Source organism: Salvelinus alpinus, chromosome 31 (genome assembly GCF_045679555.1).
Source record: "Salvelinus alpinus chromosome 31, SLU_Salpinus.1, whole genome shotgun sequence".
NCBI lineage: Eukaryota > Metazoa > Chordata > Actinopteri > Salmoniformes > Salmonidae > Salvelinus > Salvelinus alpinus.
In genome coordinates, this window is record NC_092116.1 from 14,196,218 (window position 1) to 14,209,848 (window position 13,631).

A 13,631-nucleotide genomic window follows, 5' to 3' on the forward strand; every position below is an offset into this window, starting at 1 on the left:
TTGGATATACAAACAGCCAACACAAATCCATATAGCCCTACACATGCACATAAACAAGATGTCAAGTCCTACCATCAGATCACAATTCAATGTAAAAAAGAATCACAATCAGCCTGATTTATATTTGAACAAATACACCACAATGGTTCACTCTGGTTTACCAAACAACAATTTGGCTATAAAGTCAGAGACCATCAGAACTAAGAGACAAAAGCTGCACCAACAGGGTGCACAATGCTTCCCTTCACACAGTTTTTATGCGAGTAAAGTCATACTGTACAAAACAATTCTGACAGCTGTGATGGAAACAGGAAGTTTAGGTACATTTTTATAAATGCAGACAGATAATTCATTTGTTCAACATCGTGGGATTTTTTTGTGCCAGTAAAATTTCATATGCGAGAAATGGTGGTGGAAAAGCCTTTATGCGCATATATTGCTATAATAACCAACATTTTTAAAGTAAACTTGGAGTAACAGCAATATGTTGTATGGTCCTCCCACTACAACTAGGGAAACCATGCAGTTTTTTAGGATACAGACATAGTCACATGAAGTAGTTTGGGGGTGGGGGTGCTGCAATTCTTTTGCCGATGTTTGCAGAAACCCCCCCCCCATCTATAATGGTCTGCTAATACAGGACTAGTAAAGGCCCAGTGCACTACTTTTGTGATAAAAAATTAAATGTATTTGAGTGTTTACCAGCATTTGCGACTTGAGTCTGATAGCCTAATTATCTGTACAAAATAGTTAATCTGATAATAGTTTCTTGATATACAGTACCAGTCAAAAGTTTGGATATTCAAGGGTTTTTCTTTACTTTGACTATTTTCTACATTGTAGGATAATAGTGAAGACATCAAAACTATGAAACAACACATATGGAATCATGTAGTAACCAAAATAGTGTTAAACAAGTTAAAATATATTTTATATTTATATTCTTCAAAGTAGCCACCCTTTGCCTTGATGACAGCTTTGCACACTCTTGGCATTCTCTCAAATAGCTTTACCTGGAAGGCTTTTCCAACAGACTTGAAAGTGTTCCCACATATGCTGAGCACCTGCGGTCCAACTTATCAAATTCATCCCATGGGGTTGAGGTCAGGTGATTGTGGAGGCTAGATCATCCGATGCAGCACTCCATCACTCTCCTTGCTCAAATAGCCCTTACACAGCCTGGACGTGTGTTGGGTAACTGTCCTGTTGAAAAACAAATTATAGTCCCACTAAGTGCAAACCAGATGGGATGGCATATAGCTGCAGAATGCTGTGGTAGCCATGCTGGTTAAGTGTGCTTTGAATTCTAAATAAATCACTGACAGTGTCACCAGCAAAGCAAAGCACCCCCAAACCATCACACCTCCTCCTCCATGGATTCACGGTGGGAACCACACATGCGGAGATAATCCGTTCACCTACTCTGCATCTCACAAAGACACAGTGGTTGGAACCAAACATCTCAAATTTGGACTCATCAGACACCGGTCTGAAGTCCATTGCTCGTCCAAGCAAGTCTCTTCTTCTTATTGGTGTCTTTTAGTAGTGGTTTCTTTGCAGCAATTCACACAGTCTCCTCAGAACAGTTGATGTTGAGATGTGTCTGTTACTTGAACTCTGTGAAGCATTTATTTGGGCTGCAATCTGAGGTGCAGTTAATGAATTTATCCTCTGCAGCAGAGGTAACTCTGGGTCTTCCTTTCCTATGTCAGTCCTCATGAGAGCCAGTTTCATCATAACGCTTGATGGTTTTTGCGACAGTACTTGAAGAAACGTTCAAAGTTCTTGACATTTTCTGGATTGACTTACCTTCATGTCTTAAAGTAATGATGGACTGTCAATTCTCTTTCCTTATTTGAGCTGTTCTTGCAATAATATGGACTTGGTCTTTTACCAAATATGGCTATTTTCTGTATAACACCCCCACCTTGTCACAACACAACTGATTGGCTCAAACGCATTAAGAAGGAAAGAAATTCCACAAATTAACTTTTAACAAGGCACACCTGTTAATTGAACTGTATTCCAGGTGACTACCTCATGAAGCTGGTTGAGAGAATGCCAAGAGTGTGCAAAGCTGTCATCAAGGCAAAGGGTGGCTACTTTGAAGAATCTCAAAGATAAAATACATTTTGATTGGTTTAACACTTTTTTGGTTACTACATGATTCCATATGTGATATGTAGAAAATAGTCAAAATATAGAAAATCCCTGGAATGAGTAGGTGTGTCCAAACTTTTGACTGGTACTGTATGCTTTCCAGCTTTTAAAAAAATACTTAGCAAATGGTCTATTCATCCTCCATTTTAGGAGACACTCCTATCCAACTGAGCCATATCATCACATCATCAGAAACCACTTGATTTCTCGATGTGCTTAATTACTATATTGTGCATTGTTTTTCTTCATGGTGATGGAAAGTCTACAGGTACAAACCTAGATGACCAGCCTCTGTACAATACAGTGGTTTGTAGGGATGGTAAATGAATTAATACTGCACAAAATGTGGTTGTTTCCATGTTATTTGATCAATAACAACATTATATTTGATGTGGATGTTTTGTGTCTTTGCCCATAACTTTGCACCTTTTGATGTTAATGTTTGAGGACAGGGTTTTGTTCTTTCTGGATTCCATTAGAATTACAACTTCAGGAAAGGGGACAGGGCAAGAACTCTTACAATTCCAACAATTGAATCCTGCAAGATACTGTTCTTAATTATACAACTACCTTTTTTGTTGTTGCCCACCCTACAGACGTCCGGTCCGCTAACACTAGTAAACTTCCCGTGGCTATCACTACAGATGAAATAACATATGATGAACTTTACAGGGTGGTGAAAGTGCATGTGATCTTGATGCTCCTTTCCAATAAACATTGAGGGTCTGATTCTGGTGTGAGGATGATCGATTCTTGACTGCCATTTGACAAATGAAAATGTTCTTTCTCTCATCCATAATAATCTCATGCTGTAGACTACCTGTATCCGTAGAGTTGAAAATGCAATGGAAATACATTGAACGCCACCGCGCACTTTTTAAAAATCTGCAACAAGTCCGTTTGGTGGAAACGCACCACTGGTGGGAAAATGCGGATTTCTTTATGCATATTTTAGAATATTAAAATAAAAATCTGTAGCCAACTGGATGGAAACCTAGCTATAGAATGTTGTGCTGATTGTTAGTTCGCCAATCAGAGTTTTTGGAGATAATGAGGTGACCAATCAAGTGTAGTCTACTGGCAGGTGCACATGGACCCCATTACGGGGGATTTCACTTTCACAATATAAAACGTTTTACCACCTTATCAATGCAATTCTATACCACAAGATGTCAGCACAGTACAGTACAAATTTCCAGGGCTGTCAAAGCAGCAACATGCAACTTTTTGGGTGATGACCCAATTCACATTGAAATGTGAGTTACACAGCTGTCATTCTCATTGATTGCAAGTCTAAAAAGTAGTGCGTTATTTCTATACTTCCCGTTCTTAAGTTTCATTTTTTTTGTCTTTTACTTGCGGTTTCGTACACCAAATCAAATCAAAAATCGAATCACATTTTATTTGTCACATGCGCCAAATACAACAGGTGTAGGTAGACCTTACTGTGAAATTCTTACTTACAAGCCCTTAACCAGCAATGCAGTTCAAGAAATAGAGTTAATGACATATTTTTTATTCAATGTAAATAGTCCAGGTGGTCATTTGATTAGTTGAGTTGTTCATGTTCAGCAGTCTCATGGCTTACATTTACATTTTAAGTCATTTAGCAGACGCTCTTATCCAGAGCGACTTACAAATTGGAAAGTTCATACATATTCATCCTGGTCCCCCCGTGGGGAATGAACCCACAACCCTGGCGTTGCAAGCGCCATGCTCTACCAACTGAGCCACACGGGACCAATGGAGGTTTGGAGGTAGAAGCTTGGAGGTAGAAGCTGTTAAGGAGCCTTTTGGTCCTAGACTTGGCGCTCCGGGTACCGCTTGCAGTGCTGTAGCAGAGAGAAACCAGCTTCAAACAGCTGAAAATACAATATTTTTGGTTATGGGAAAATATATTTCACAGCGGTTTAGATAGCTGAAAATACAATATTTTTGGTTATGGGAAAATATATTTCACAGCGGTTTAGATAGTAGTTCTACGCTATACTTACTTTGTCACAGAAACTGAAATTAGGCTAACTATTACAATTTTAGCATCCAGGAAATGGCGGAGCGATTTAAGTGCATCTTTAACCTTTCTAGGACACACGTTCCGCTAGCGGAACTCCTGACAACATTCCGCTGAAAAGGCAGCGCGGGAAATGCAAAAATATTTTTTTGAAATATGTAACTTTCACACATTAACAAGTTCAATACAGCAAATTAAAGATAAACCTCTTTGTAATCTACCCATCGTGTCCGATTTAAAAAAATGTCGTACAGCGAAAACACAACATATGATTATGTTAGATCACCGCCAAGTCCAAAAAACACACAGTCATTTTCCCAGCCAAAGATAGGAGTCACAAAAAGCAGAAATAGAGATCAAATTAATCACTAACCTTTGATGATCTTCATCAGATGACACTCATAGGACATCATGTTACACAATACATGTATGTTTTGTTCGATAATGTGCATATTTATATAAAAAAATCATTGGCGCCGTGTTCAGAAATGCCTCCAAAATATCCGGAGAAATTGCAGAGAGCCACATCAAATAACAGAAATACTCATCATAAACATTGATGAAAGATACATGTTTTACATAGAATTAAAGATACACTTGATGCAACCGCTGTGTCAGATTTTTTTTAAACTTTACGGAAAAAGCACACCATGCAATAATCTGAGACGGCGCTCAGATAGAAATAACATTTCTCCGCCATGTTGGAGTCAACAGAAATACGAAATTACATCATAAATATTCCCTTACCTTTGATGATCTTCATCAGAATGCACTCCCAGGAATCCTAGTTCCACAATAAATTGTTGTTTTGTTCGATAATGTCCATTATTTATGTCCAAGTAGCTACTTACGTTAGCACGTTTAGTACACATATCCAAATGCTCACGCAGATCCAGGCGAACGTTGGACGAAAACTTCAAAAAATTATATTACAGGTCGAATAAACTTGTCAAACTAAGTAGAGAATCAATCTTTAGGATGTTGTTATCATAAATATTCAATAACGTTCTAACCGGAGAATTCCTTTGTGTCATGTGGAATGCACGTGACCAGGACCTGGCACTCTGCCAGACCACTGACTCAAACAGCTCCCATCCGGCTCAACATCACAGTAGAAGCTTCATTCAACATTCTACAGACTGTTGACATCTAGTGGAAGGCGTAGGAAGTGCAAACAGATCCATATCCCACTGGGGTTTCAATAGGCGATGAGTTGAAAATCGACCAGGCTCAGAATTCTCACTTCCTGTTTGGATTTCTTCTCAGGTTTTTGCCTGCCATATGAGTTCTGTTATACTCACAGACATCATTTACATTTAAGTCATTTAGCAGATGCTCTTATCCAGAGCGACTTACAAATTGGAAAGTTCATACATATTCATCCTGGTCCCCCCGTGGGGAATGAACCCACAACCCTGGCGTTGCAAGCGCCATGCTCTACCAACTGAGCCACACGGGACCACATCATTCAAACAGTTTTAGAAACTTCAGAGTGTTTTATATCCAATAGTAATAATAATATGCATATATTAGCATCTGGGACAGAGTAGGAGGCAGTTCACTCTGGGCACGCTATTCATCCAAAGTGAAAATGCTGCCCCCTATTCCTAAAAAGTTTTAATGGACGTTCAATTAAACAGAAAATATGCTGTTCTGAGCAACCAGTATTCATTACGGAAACCGTTTACCATTTAAGAACCAAATGGAAGCAAACAGAACGAAAAGGGGCGGGACCTACCTGAATTTGTCCAATAGAAACTCTAGTTTGAATGAATACACCCCAGTTGAAAAACGGGGAGGGGTTGGGTTGTGGCTTGGGGAACCCAGTCAGCATGGCTCCTACACTTTATTATGTCACTAATTGAGGGAGTAAAATTAAGATAATCCGAAGTACACTGGTCTATGGTCTGTGACATGAATGGGCGAAAGAAGTGAGGGAGAAGCGCCCTTCTCAAATAGAACAGTAATCTGTGCCGCTCTGTCATGTTGTCAACAAGCCAGCATGGTGCATCGTTCAGAAACATACATCTCTTTTCCATAAATATTTGTCAAATTAGTGTTCATTGGGAAGGCAGATAAAGTGTTTTTACTCTACGTGCTTAACCTACGTCACTTTTGTTTTGAGCCGACTTCGCCGGAGGCCAAAACGGTGCACCTGGCTCACGCCCAGGAGGCAGCCCAGTTCCAAAACGAATGCAATCACTTTTCACCTGGTGTTAACTCCTCTCACCCGGGAAACCCGGGAGAGGTAATCAAATCTCCTCATTGTTTCAAGTACACCCAGCCACACACCAAATGCAGCAAACATACCTCAAAGTCTGTTCAAGAAAATGTTTGGGAAACGTGTCTTTCAGTGCAAACCGTTACACAATGTAGCAAATGTTCAGTCGAACTGAACGTACCCAAGCCCTGTAGCTGCTACGTTCTTTTTAAATGGATAATAAGCATTTGTACCACAACTTTTTTATCCAGTATTAACTTTTTATTCCCCCCTTTACAGTAGAAGGCCCGTGAGAAGCTCAACTAGATTCAGATACATTTCAAGATTCACACGTACACAATGTGATAAAAACATAGTTTATTAAAATTTAAAAACTATACATGGATAAGGAAACATGAACATTTTACATATAGTTATACAAGGATACAAAACATGGGCACACAATAACAAGGTAAAAAGGTTTTCCAATTTCCTATACTTCCCCAACTTAGATCAATCAAATCAAATCAAATTTTATTTGTCACATGCGCCGAATACAACAGGTCCTTACAGTGAAATGCGTACTTACGAGCCCCTAACCGACAGTGCAGTTTCAAAAAATACAGATAAGAATAAGAGATAAAAGCAACAAGTAATTCAAGAGGAGCAGTAAAAAAATAACAATATATACAGGGGGGTGCGGGACAGAGTCAATGTGCGGGGGCACCGGTTAGATGAGGTAGTATGTACATGTAGGTAAAGTTAATTAAAGTGACTATGTATAGATGACAACAGAGAGTGGCAGTGGTGTGGAGAGGGGAGGCGGGGCGGGGCAATGTGAATAGTCTGGGTAGCCATTTGACTAGATGTTCAGGAGTCTTATAGCTTGGGGGTAGAAGCTGTTTAGAAGACTCTTAGACCTAGACTTGGCGCTCCGGTACCACTTGCCGTGTGGTAGCAGAGAGAACAGTTTATGACTAGGGTGGCTGGAGTCTTTGACAATTTTCAGGGCCTTCCTCTGACATCGCCTGGTATAGAGGTCCTGGATGGCAGGAAGCTTGGGCCCACTGATTAACTGGGCCGTTCGCACTACCCTCTGTAGTGCCTTGCGGTCGGAGGCCGAGCAGTTGCTATACCAGGCAGTAGGATGCAACCAGTCAGGATGCTCTCGATGGTGCAGCTGTAGAACCTTTTGAGGATCTGAGGACCCATGCCAAATCTTTTCAGTCTCCTGAGGGGGAGTAGGTTTTGTCGTGCCTGCTTCACGACTGTCATGGTGTGCTTGGACCATGTTAGTTTGTTGGTGATGTGGGGACCAAGGAACAAATGCTGTTGGTGTTATAAATGGATTTCATTATAGTGTAGCATTCTGAGTGTCAACTCACCTATTGAAAAGGCACATTCATGGTATAAATTGATGATATTGATTCGATGCAAATTGTAAGCCATGATGACACATCTGTGAAAGCATTTGGAACGACACCACTAGATGGCCTCTAGCTCCACAGATGATTTTAGAGTGGTGAAGTACTGAAAGTTCTGGGAGACTTGACTTGGTTCACTCTATCAGAAGGTTGATAGTCTATGCAGAGCTAAGAAATGTAATATTCAGTTGATTGGTCTGCTACATACATTATTACTTCTGTTGAATGTAACATTGCATCTATGCGCCATGCTTTTAAACTATGCCCCACTCCATAGATTTCATGACCATATGGGACGGAGGGAGGGGTTAATCCTGATAGTGAGACTTTCACTCCATCATTTTGGGTGATTTCACAGTTCTCCTGCATCGTCTGTCTTTCCTCCTCTCTCTCCTTTGCTTGCTATCTCCTCATTCAATCCCTTCGTTCCCATGTCACCCTTCCAAACCTCCCGTAGACATTCTGAAAGAGATAGAGGGCTCAGTGTTGAACTCTCAGTGAACTCATGTGAAGCTATGTTGTGTTTGCCTCTATTCAAGTGTCTGCTTGAGTGAGTGTGGGCATTAGGCATGAGTTTGCTTTGCAAGTGTGTGCATGTTATAGTGTGTATCTGACCCTGCTCGTAGGTCTTGAGGACATGCGTCTCACACAGGAAGTGTTCAGCCTCTCCTCCAGATGGTGGAGGTACCAGTCCTCAACAACCTCCTCATGCTGCTCCTGTAGGGCTGTATGTCAATGTGGACACACCAGTGGAGGCTGGTGGGAGGAGCTATAGGAGGACGGGCTCATTGTAATGGCTGGAATGGAATTAATGTAACGGAGTCAAACACATCAAACATATGGAAACCACGTTTGACTCTGTTCCTTTTATTCCATTCCAGCCCCTACAATGAGCCCGCCCTCCTATAGCTTCTCCCACCAGCCTCCACTGGTACACACACACGGGTATGTACCTGTTTCTTCATGTTGGACACCTCCACCTAGGGTTCGTCCCAGACTTCATAGGGCAGGCCCAGCTCCACCTTCACCCCCTTATGCACCAGGTTCTTCAGAGGAAACCCTGAAACATACACAGACGATTAGTTAACTCAGGTGTGTTACATAATGAGTGGTCAAATCACATCAAAATGTCCTCCAGCGATTTCGATTTTTACTGAAGGAGGACTTCAGTAAAAATTGTTGTCTTAGGCTACCTGGCTAAAAAGCTTGCTCGCTAGCCTAACTTTCTTTCATGGCTAACGTTAGCTAGTTAACATTAGCCTTCTACATCTAGCTACATATTGAACTTCCATCCTCTCAGGCCAGGGGCACAATGTATACATTATTGTTGGATCAGAATTGTCATTATAATCATTGGCCAGTACAGAGAATTAAGTAAACCACAAGTCCTAATCCCTATCTCCATCCATGGCTAATTTAGGAAAGGCCTAATTTTAACTAGCTAGCTAGCCACTGGAGGACAACAACACAATGAGATGCACAGCGAATTTATGTCAGTGATATATGCTCTCCATGCCAAATCCAAACTGGCTTCCCTCTACACTTTTTTTTGGTGCCCCAGGACCATTCACAGTTAAACTCACAAAATTTAGCTCAACTCTAATTGGCTATTATTCTATCCCAAATATTATCAAGGGAGGCCAAATGCTCGCTGGCTTCACTTGCATTCAATGCTACGGGTGGCAACAATTTCATACTCTTTTGGACCAGACAGCATCAGATAGATGGCCTCCACAAACAGAGACAAAGGGGCACTGTTTCGCTCGCTCAGATAATTTGATATCTTTTTTATTTTTTTCGTGGCCAATTTTAGGAAGTCTGGCTTCCCTTGGTAATCATGAATACATGCCACTGCAGAGGAGTAGCAGATATTTTGCTATAATGCATGTTAATATAGGTTTATTCACACATCCCATATAAGACAATACACTCACAGACAGACTTAGCGAAGTAACGTTAAATAGCTAACTAAGCTGCACAAGGCATCATCGTCACATTGAGTTTGTACCTTCGCATCTATTGAACAGTCTTTTGTCCTTGGCTGCTATAGCGAAGATGCACACCCAAAGGAAGCACAAGAGAAAAAGTTCAATTGCAACTTTATTCTCACTTTTCGCCAGCTTGTTTCCCTAACTCTGTTTACAGAATCCACATTGGTCATTTTTGGGAGACTCAGGGTGTTTTCACATATTTTCCTCTTTAAAATAACTGATCTCAGTCCTCTTTAAAGTGAACTCTTGGGGGGTAAAAAAGCTAAATAACTCAGTTGTCTTTGTATTCACACTGCCCTTCCCCTTTAATGAGGACTCAACTCTTCTGCCAGTCCACTTCACCTATTTTGTGGTCTGAGTCCTCTTTGCATTCACATTGCTATGTTTAGAAAGGATCCACAATATTTTTCCAAAATTCACTCAATGCACACTCAGAATGTGTTGTCGGACAGCTATATATACCTACTTACATTTTGGAAGCTAATAGATTGCATTTAGTTAAAATATGTGAAATGATAATTGTAATCAGAAGATACTATTAACATGTACGTAAATATTATTGGTAACAGAATAAATAGCAGAAGAATAACTGCAAATGAATAATGCTGTAATTGAAAATTGTACACCCAATGTAGGCTACTGCCCCTTTAAGGGGGCTAGAATAGATTCTGCAGCCAATGTTTTTAATATATTTTTTTATTTTTTATTTAACGAGGCAAGTCAGTTAAGAACAAATTCTTATTTACAATGACGGCCTACCCCGGCCAACGCTGGGCCAATTGTGCGCCGCCCTATGGGACTCCCAATCACGGCCGGATGTGATACAGCCTGGATACGGACTGTAGTGCTGACTCTTGCAATGAGATGCAGGGCCTTAGACCACTGCGCCACTGTGATTCTCATCAAATATGTTGTTGTCTTACACTATTCAAATCCCTCAATCAAATAAACAGCTTATGAAGCTCTCTTAACCTATTGATCACATATTATATATTTTTACCTTTATTTAACACATATTGTAAACAAAGAATCTGAACTAAAAACTCATCCTTGGCTATCACTAAACAATATCAAAAATAGGACACGTTTTTTCCGCAAACCTGCACATCATCATCTTCTCTATTTTGTGGCATCAATGTGAGGGTTTATGGCAGGGGCAACGGTATTGCAGTAGTCTAGTGTTTGGTGCGTGTAATAATGACAAGCACAACTTGGGAGCTTTGTGTTCATATTGCCCTAAACAAAGGGAACCGGACCGAGGAATTCAAGCAAACCGGACTCAGACGACCTGGGTTCGTATCGGGGGCTCTTTTGAAGTGTCTGAGTTCCTTTTGAGTGTTCAAACTTCTCACAAAAATGTCTGAAAGGGACAAAGCATGAAAACACTCTCAGACTCACAGTCTGGTAGTTGACACTACCCAAAATAGGAAAAGGGGGATCGTGCCCATTCGAATTTAGGAAATCTAGTCGAGGTAGGGAACGGTATTCAGAACACACTTGTAAAATGTAAACACAACAATACAAAAGAAATATGCTAAGATACCAATGCATTTATTTGATCTCATGAGGATTTGATCAAGTTCATTTGGTTGGTGAGTTTGGGGCTTTGGAGTCCCAAGACCCCCACTGCTTGTCAGTGCTAGAATTCAGAACTAGGGCCTACTATTTATTTATAAACAGTATTTATAAATAGGCAGTGTATATATGATTAATTATGACACAGCAGGGCTTGTAGGGTTCATGTCATTGTGGTCGTATTCTTGTTGACAGTTGGGTGAGGAAGATACTTCAGATAGGAAGAAGTTCAGGTATGAAGGAGTGAGTAGATTGATAAGCTAAGGTGGGGTTTATAAATAGATGACTTATTTAATGTGATTGTGACTAGCAGATACGGTAATATTTCATCCAATGCTTCATTGCAATCCAACTCGGAATATCTCCTAAAAGGCCTTTGTCAGAAAATGGCCTGGACGTTTGAGAAACATCATCAGTCCTGCATCTAAAATATTTGATAGACAAATGGTAGACATAATCTATGTTTAATAGCATCACATCTATAATCCTACCTGCGCATGTGCTCTTATGAGCATAAGTTTCCAGTCTGCAGTGGTATCTAGTCGATAATATTGTCCTGTCCCACTGTTTCCTGTGTGCACACCGCAATCCAGCTGTTAGCTGCAAATGTGAACAACATGACATAGATACATAGCTATTTAAATTTAAATGAGATCATCAGATTTGAGACTGGCAATGAAGGGGTTAAATGAGGGGGATGGGGAAGAGGAGAGGAGGAGGTGGGTGCCCCCTGCGGATGGGACATGCGCTTAATGACAACATGAGAGAGAGAGAGAGAGAGAGAGAGAGAGAGAGAGAGAGAGAGAGAGAGAGAGAGAGAGAGAGAGAGAGAGAGAGAGAGAGAGAGAGAGAGAGAGAGAGAGAGAGAGAGAGAGAGAGGGAGGAAGGACCAAAAATAGAGAGAACGAGGGGTAAATTGTGAATGAACAAAGATTTATGTGAATGTGTAAATGACAAGTATAAAGTGAGGGAGAGAGAGAGAGACAGAGAGAGAAAAAGAGAGGGGGAGGAGAAAGAGAGGAGGGAGAGTGAGAGGGACGAGAGGGGTCTTGCACATATAAAGTTGCTGGGGGAGTATGGGGTTCAGGGAGAGGACAGAACACTATACAGAGGATCTGAAGAGAGGAGCAGACCCAGCAGTAAGAGATACTTCCACTGATACCTTTACATACACACACACACACACACACACACACACACACACACACACACACACACACACACACACACACACACACACACACACACACACACACACACACACACACACACACACACACACACACACACACACACACACACACACACACACACACACACACACACACACACACAGGAGAAAGCGAGAGCAAGATCAATAAGTGTCTCAATGAAGAAACAACCAACCTGCACCTTAACGTGTATGTGCTGTGTGGCTTTGCATGGAATAGCCTACACACTAACAAGTATAGCCTTGCATGGTCTCAAGTTCTCTTGATTGGATAGGTTGTCTGCTCTCTCTGTCCTATGCTCCTGGGACAGTCCCATATGTGCACTCTTAGAAAAAAGGGGCCCAAAAAGGTTCTGTGGCTGTCCACATAGGGGAACCCTTTTTGGTTCCAGGTAGAACTCTTTTGGGTTCAATGTAGAACCCTCTGTGGATAGGGTTCTACATGGAACCCAAAAGGGTTCTACCTGGAACGAAAATGGGTTCTTCAAAGTGTTTTCCTATGGGGACAGCCAAAGAACCCTTTTTGGTTCTAGATAGCACCTCTTTTTTCCTAAGAGTATGGGTTAGAGGATGAAGAGTGTTTTTACTGTAATGGGTAAAACATTAGCATGTCTGAACGTAACCATGTGGTGTTTCCCCAGTGTGAGAGGCTACAGTGGCTAGCTTTTGCTAATTGTGTGTTACAGTATATCACAGAGCAATGGAAGGAGTGAATATCCATTGTCTTTCTGGAGGGTAGGGTTACAGCAGCACAGAGCTACACAGGTCTACTGATGTTACTGATGCCCTGTCACGGTTAAAGCCACACACACTTCCACCAGACCTGGGTTCAATACTATTTAAAATAGTTGCAAATACTTTAGCTGGTCTCGATTGAGCATCCAGGTACAATGGACTATTGAATAGTAGCAATCCCCGCCTATCTGGCAATCCAAGCAGGCTAAAGACAAAGGTAAAAGGATTTGAAAGATTTACAATTGTATTTGAACCCAGGTCTGACCGACACACACACCTACACATCATATGAAGTCACATAGGAATGGCACATGGCTGCACAGGT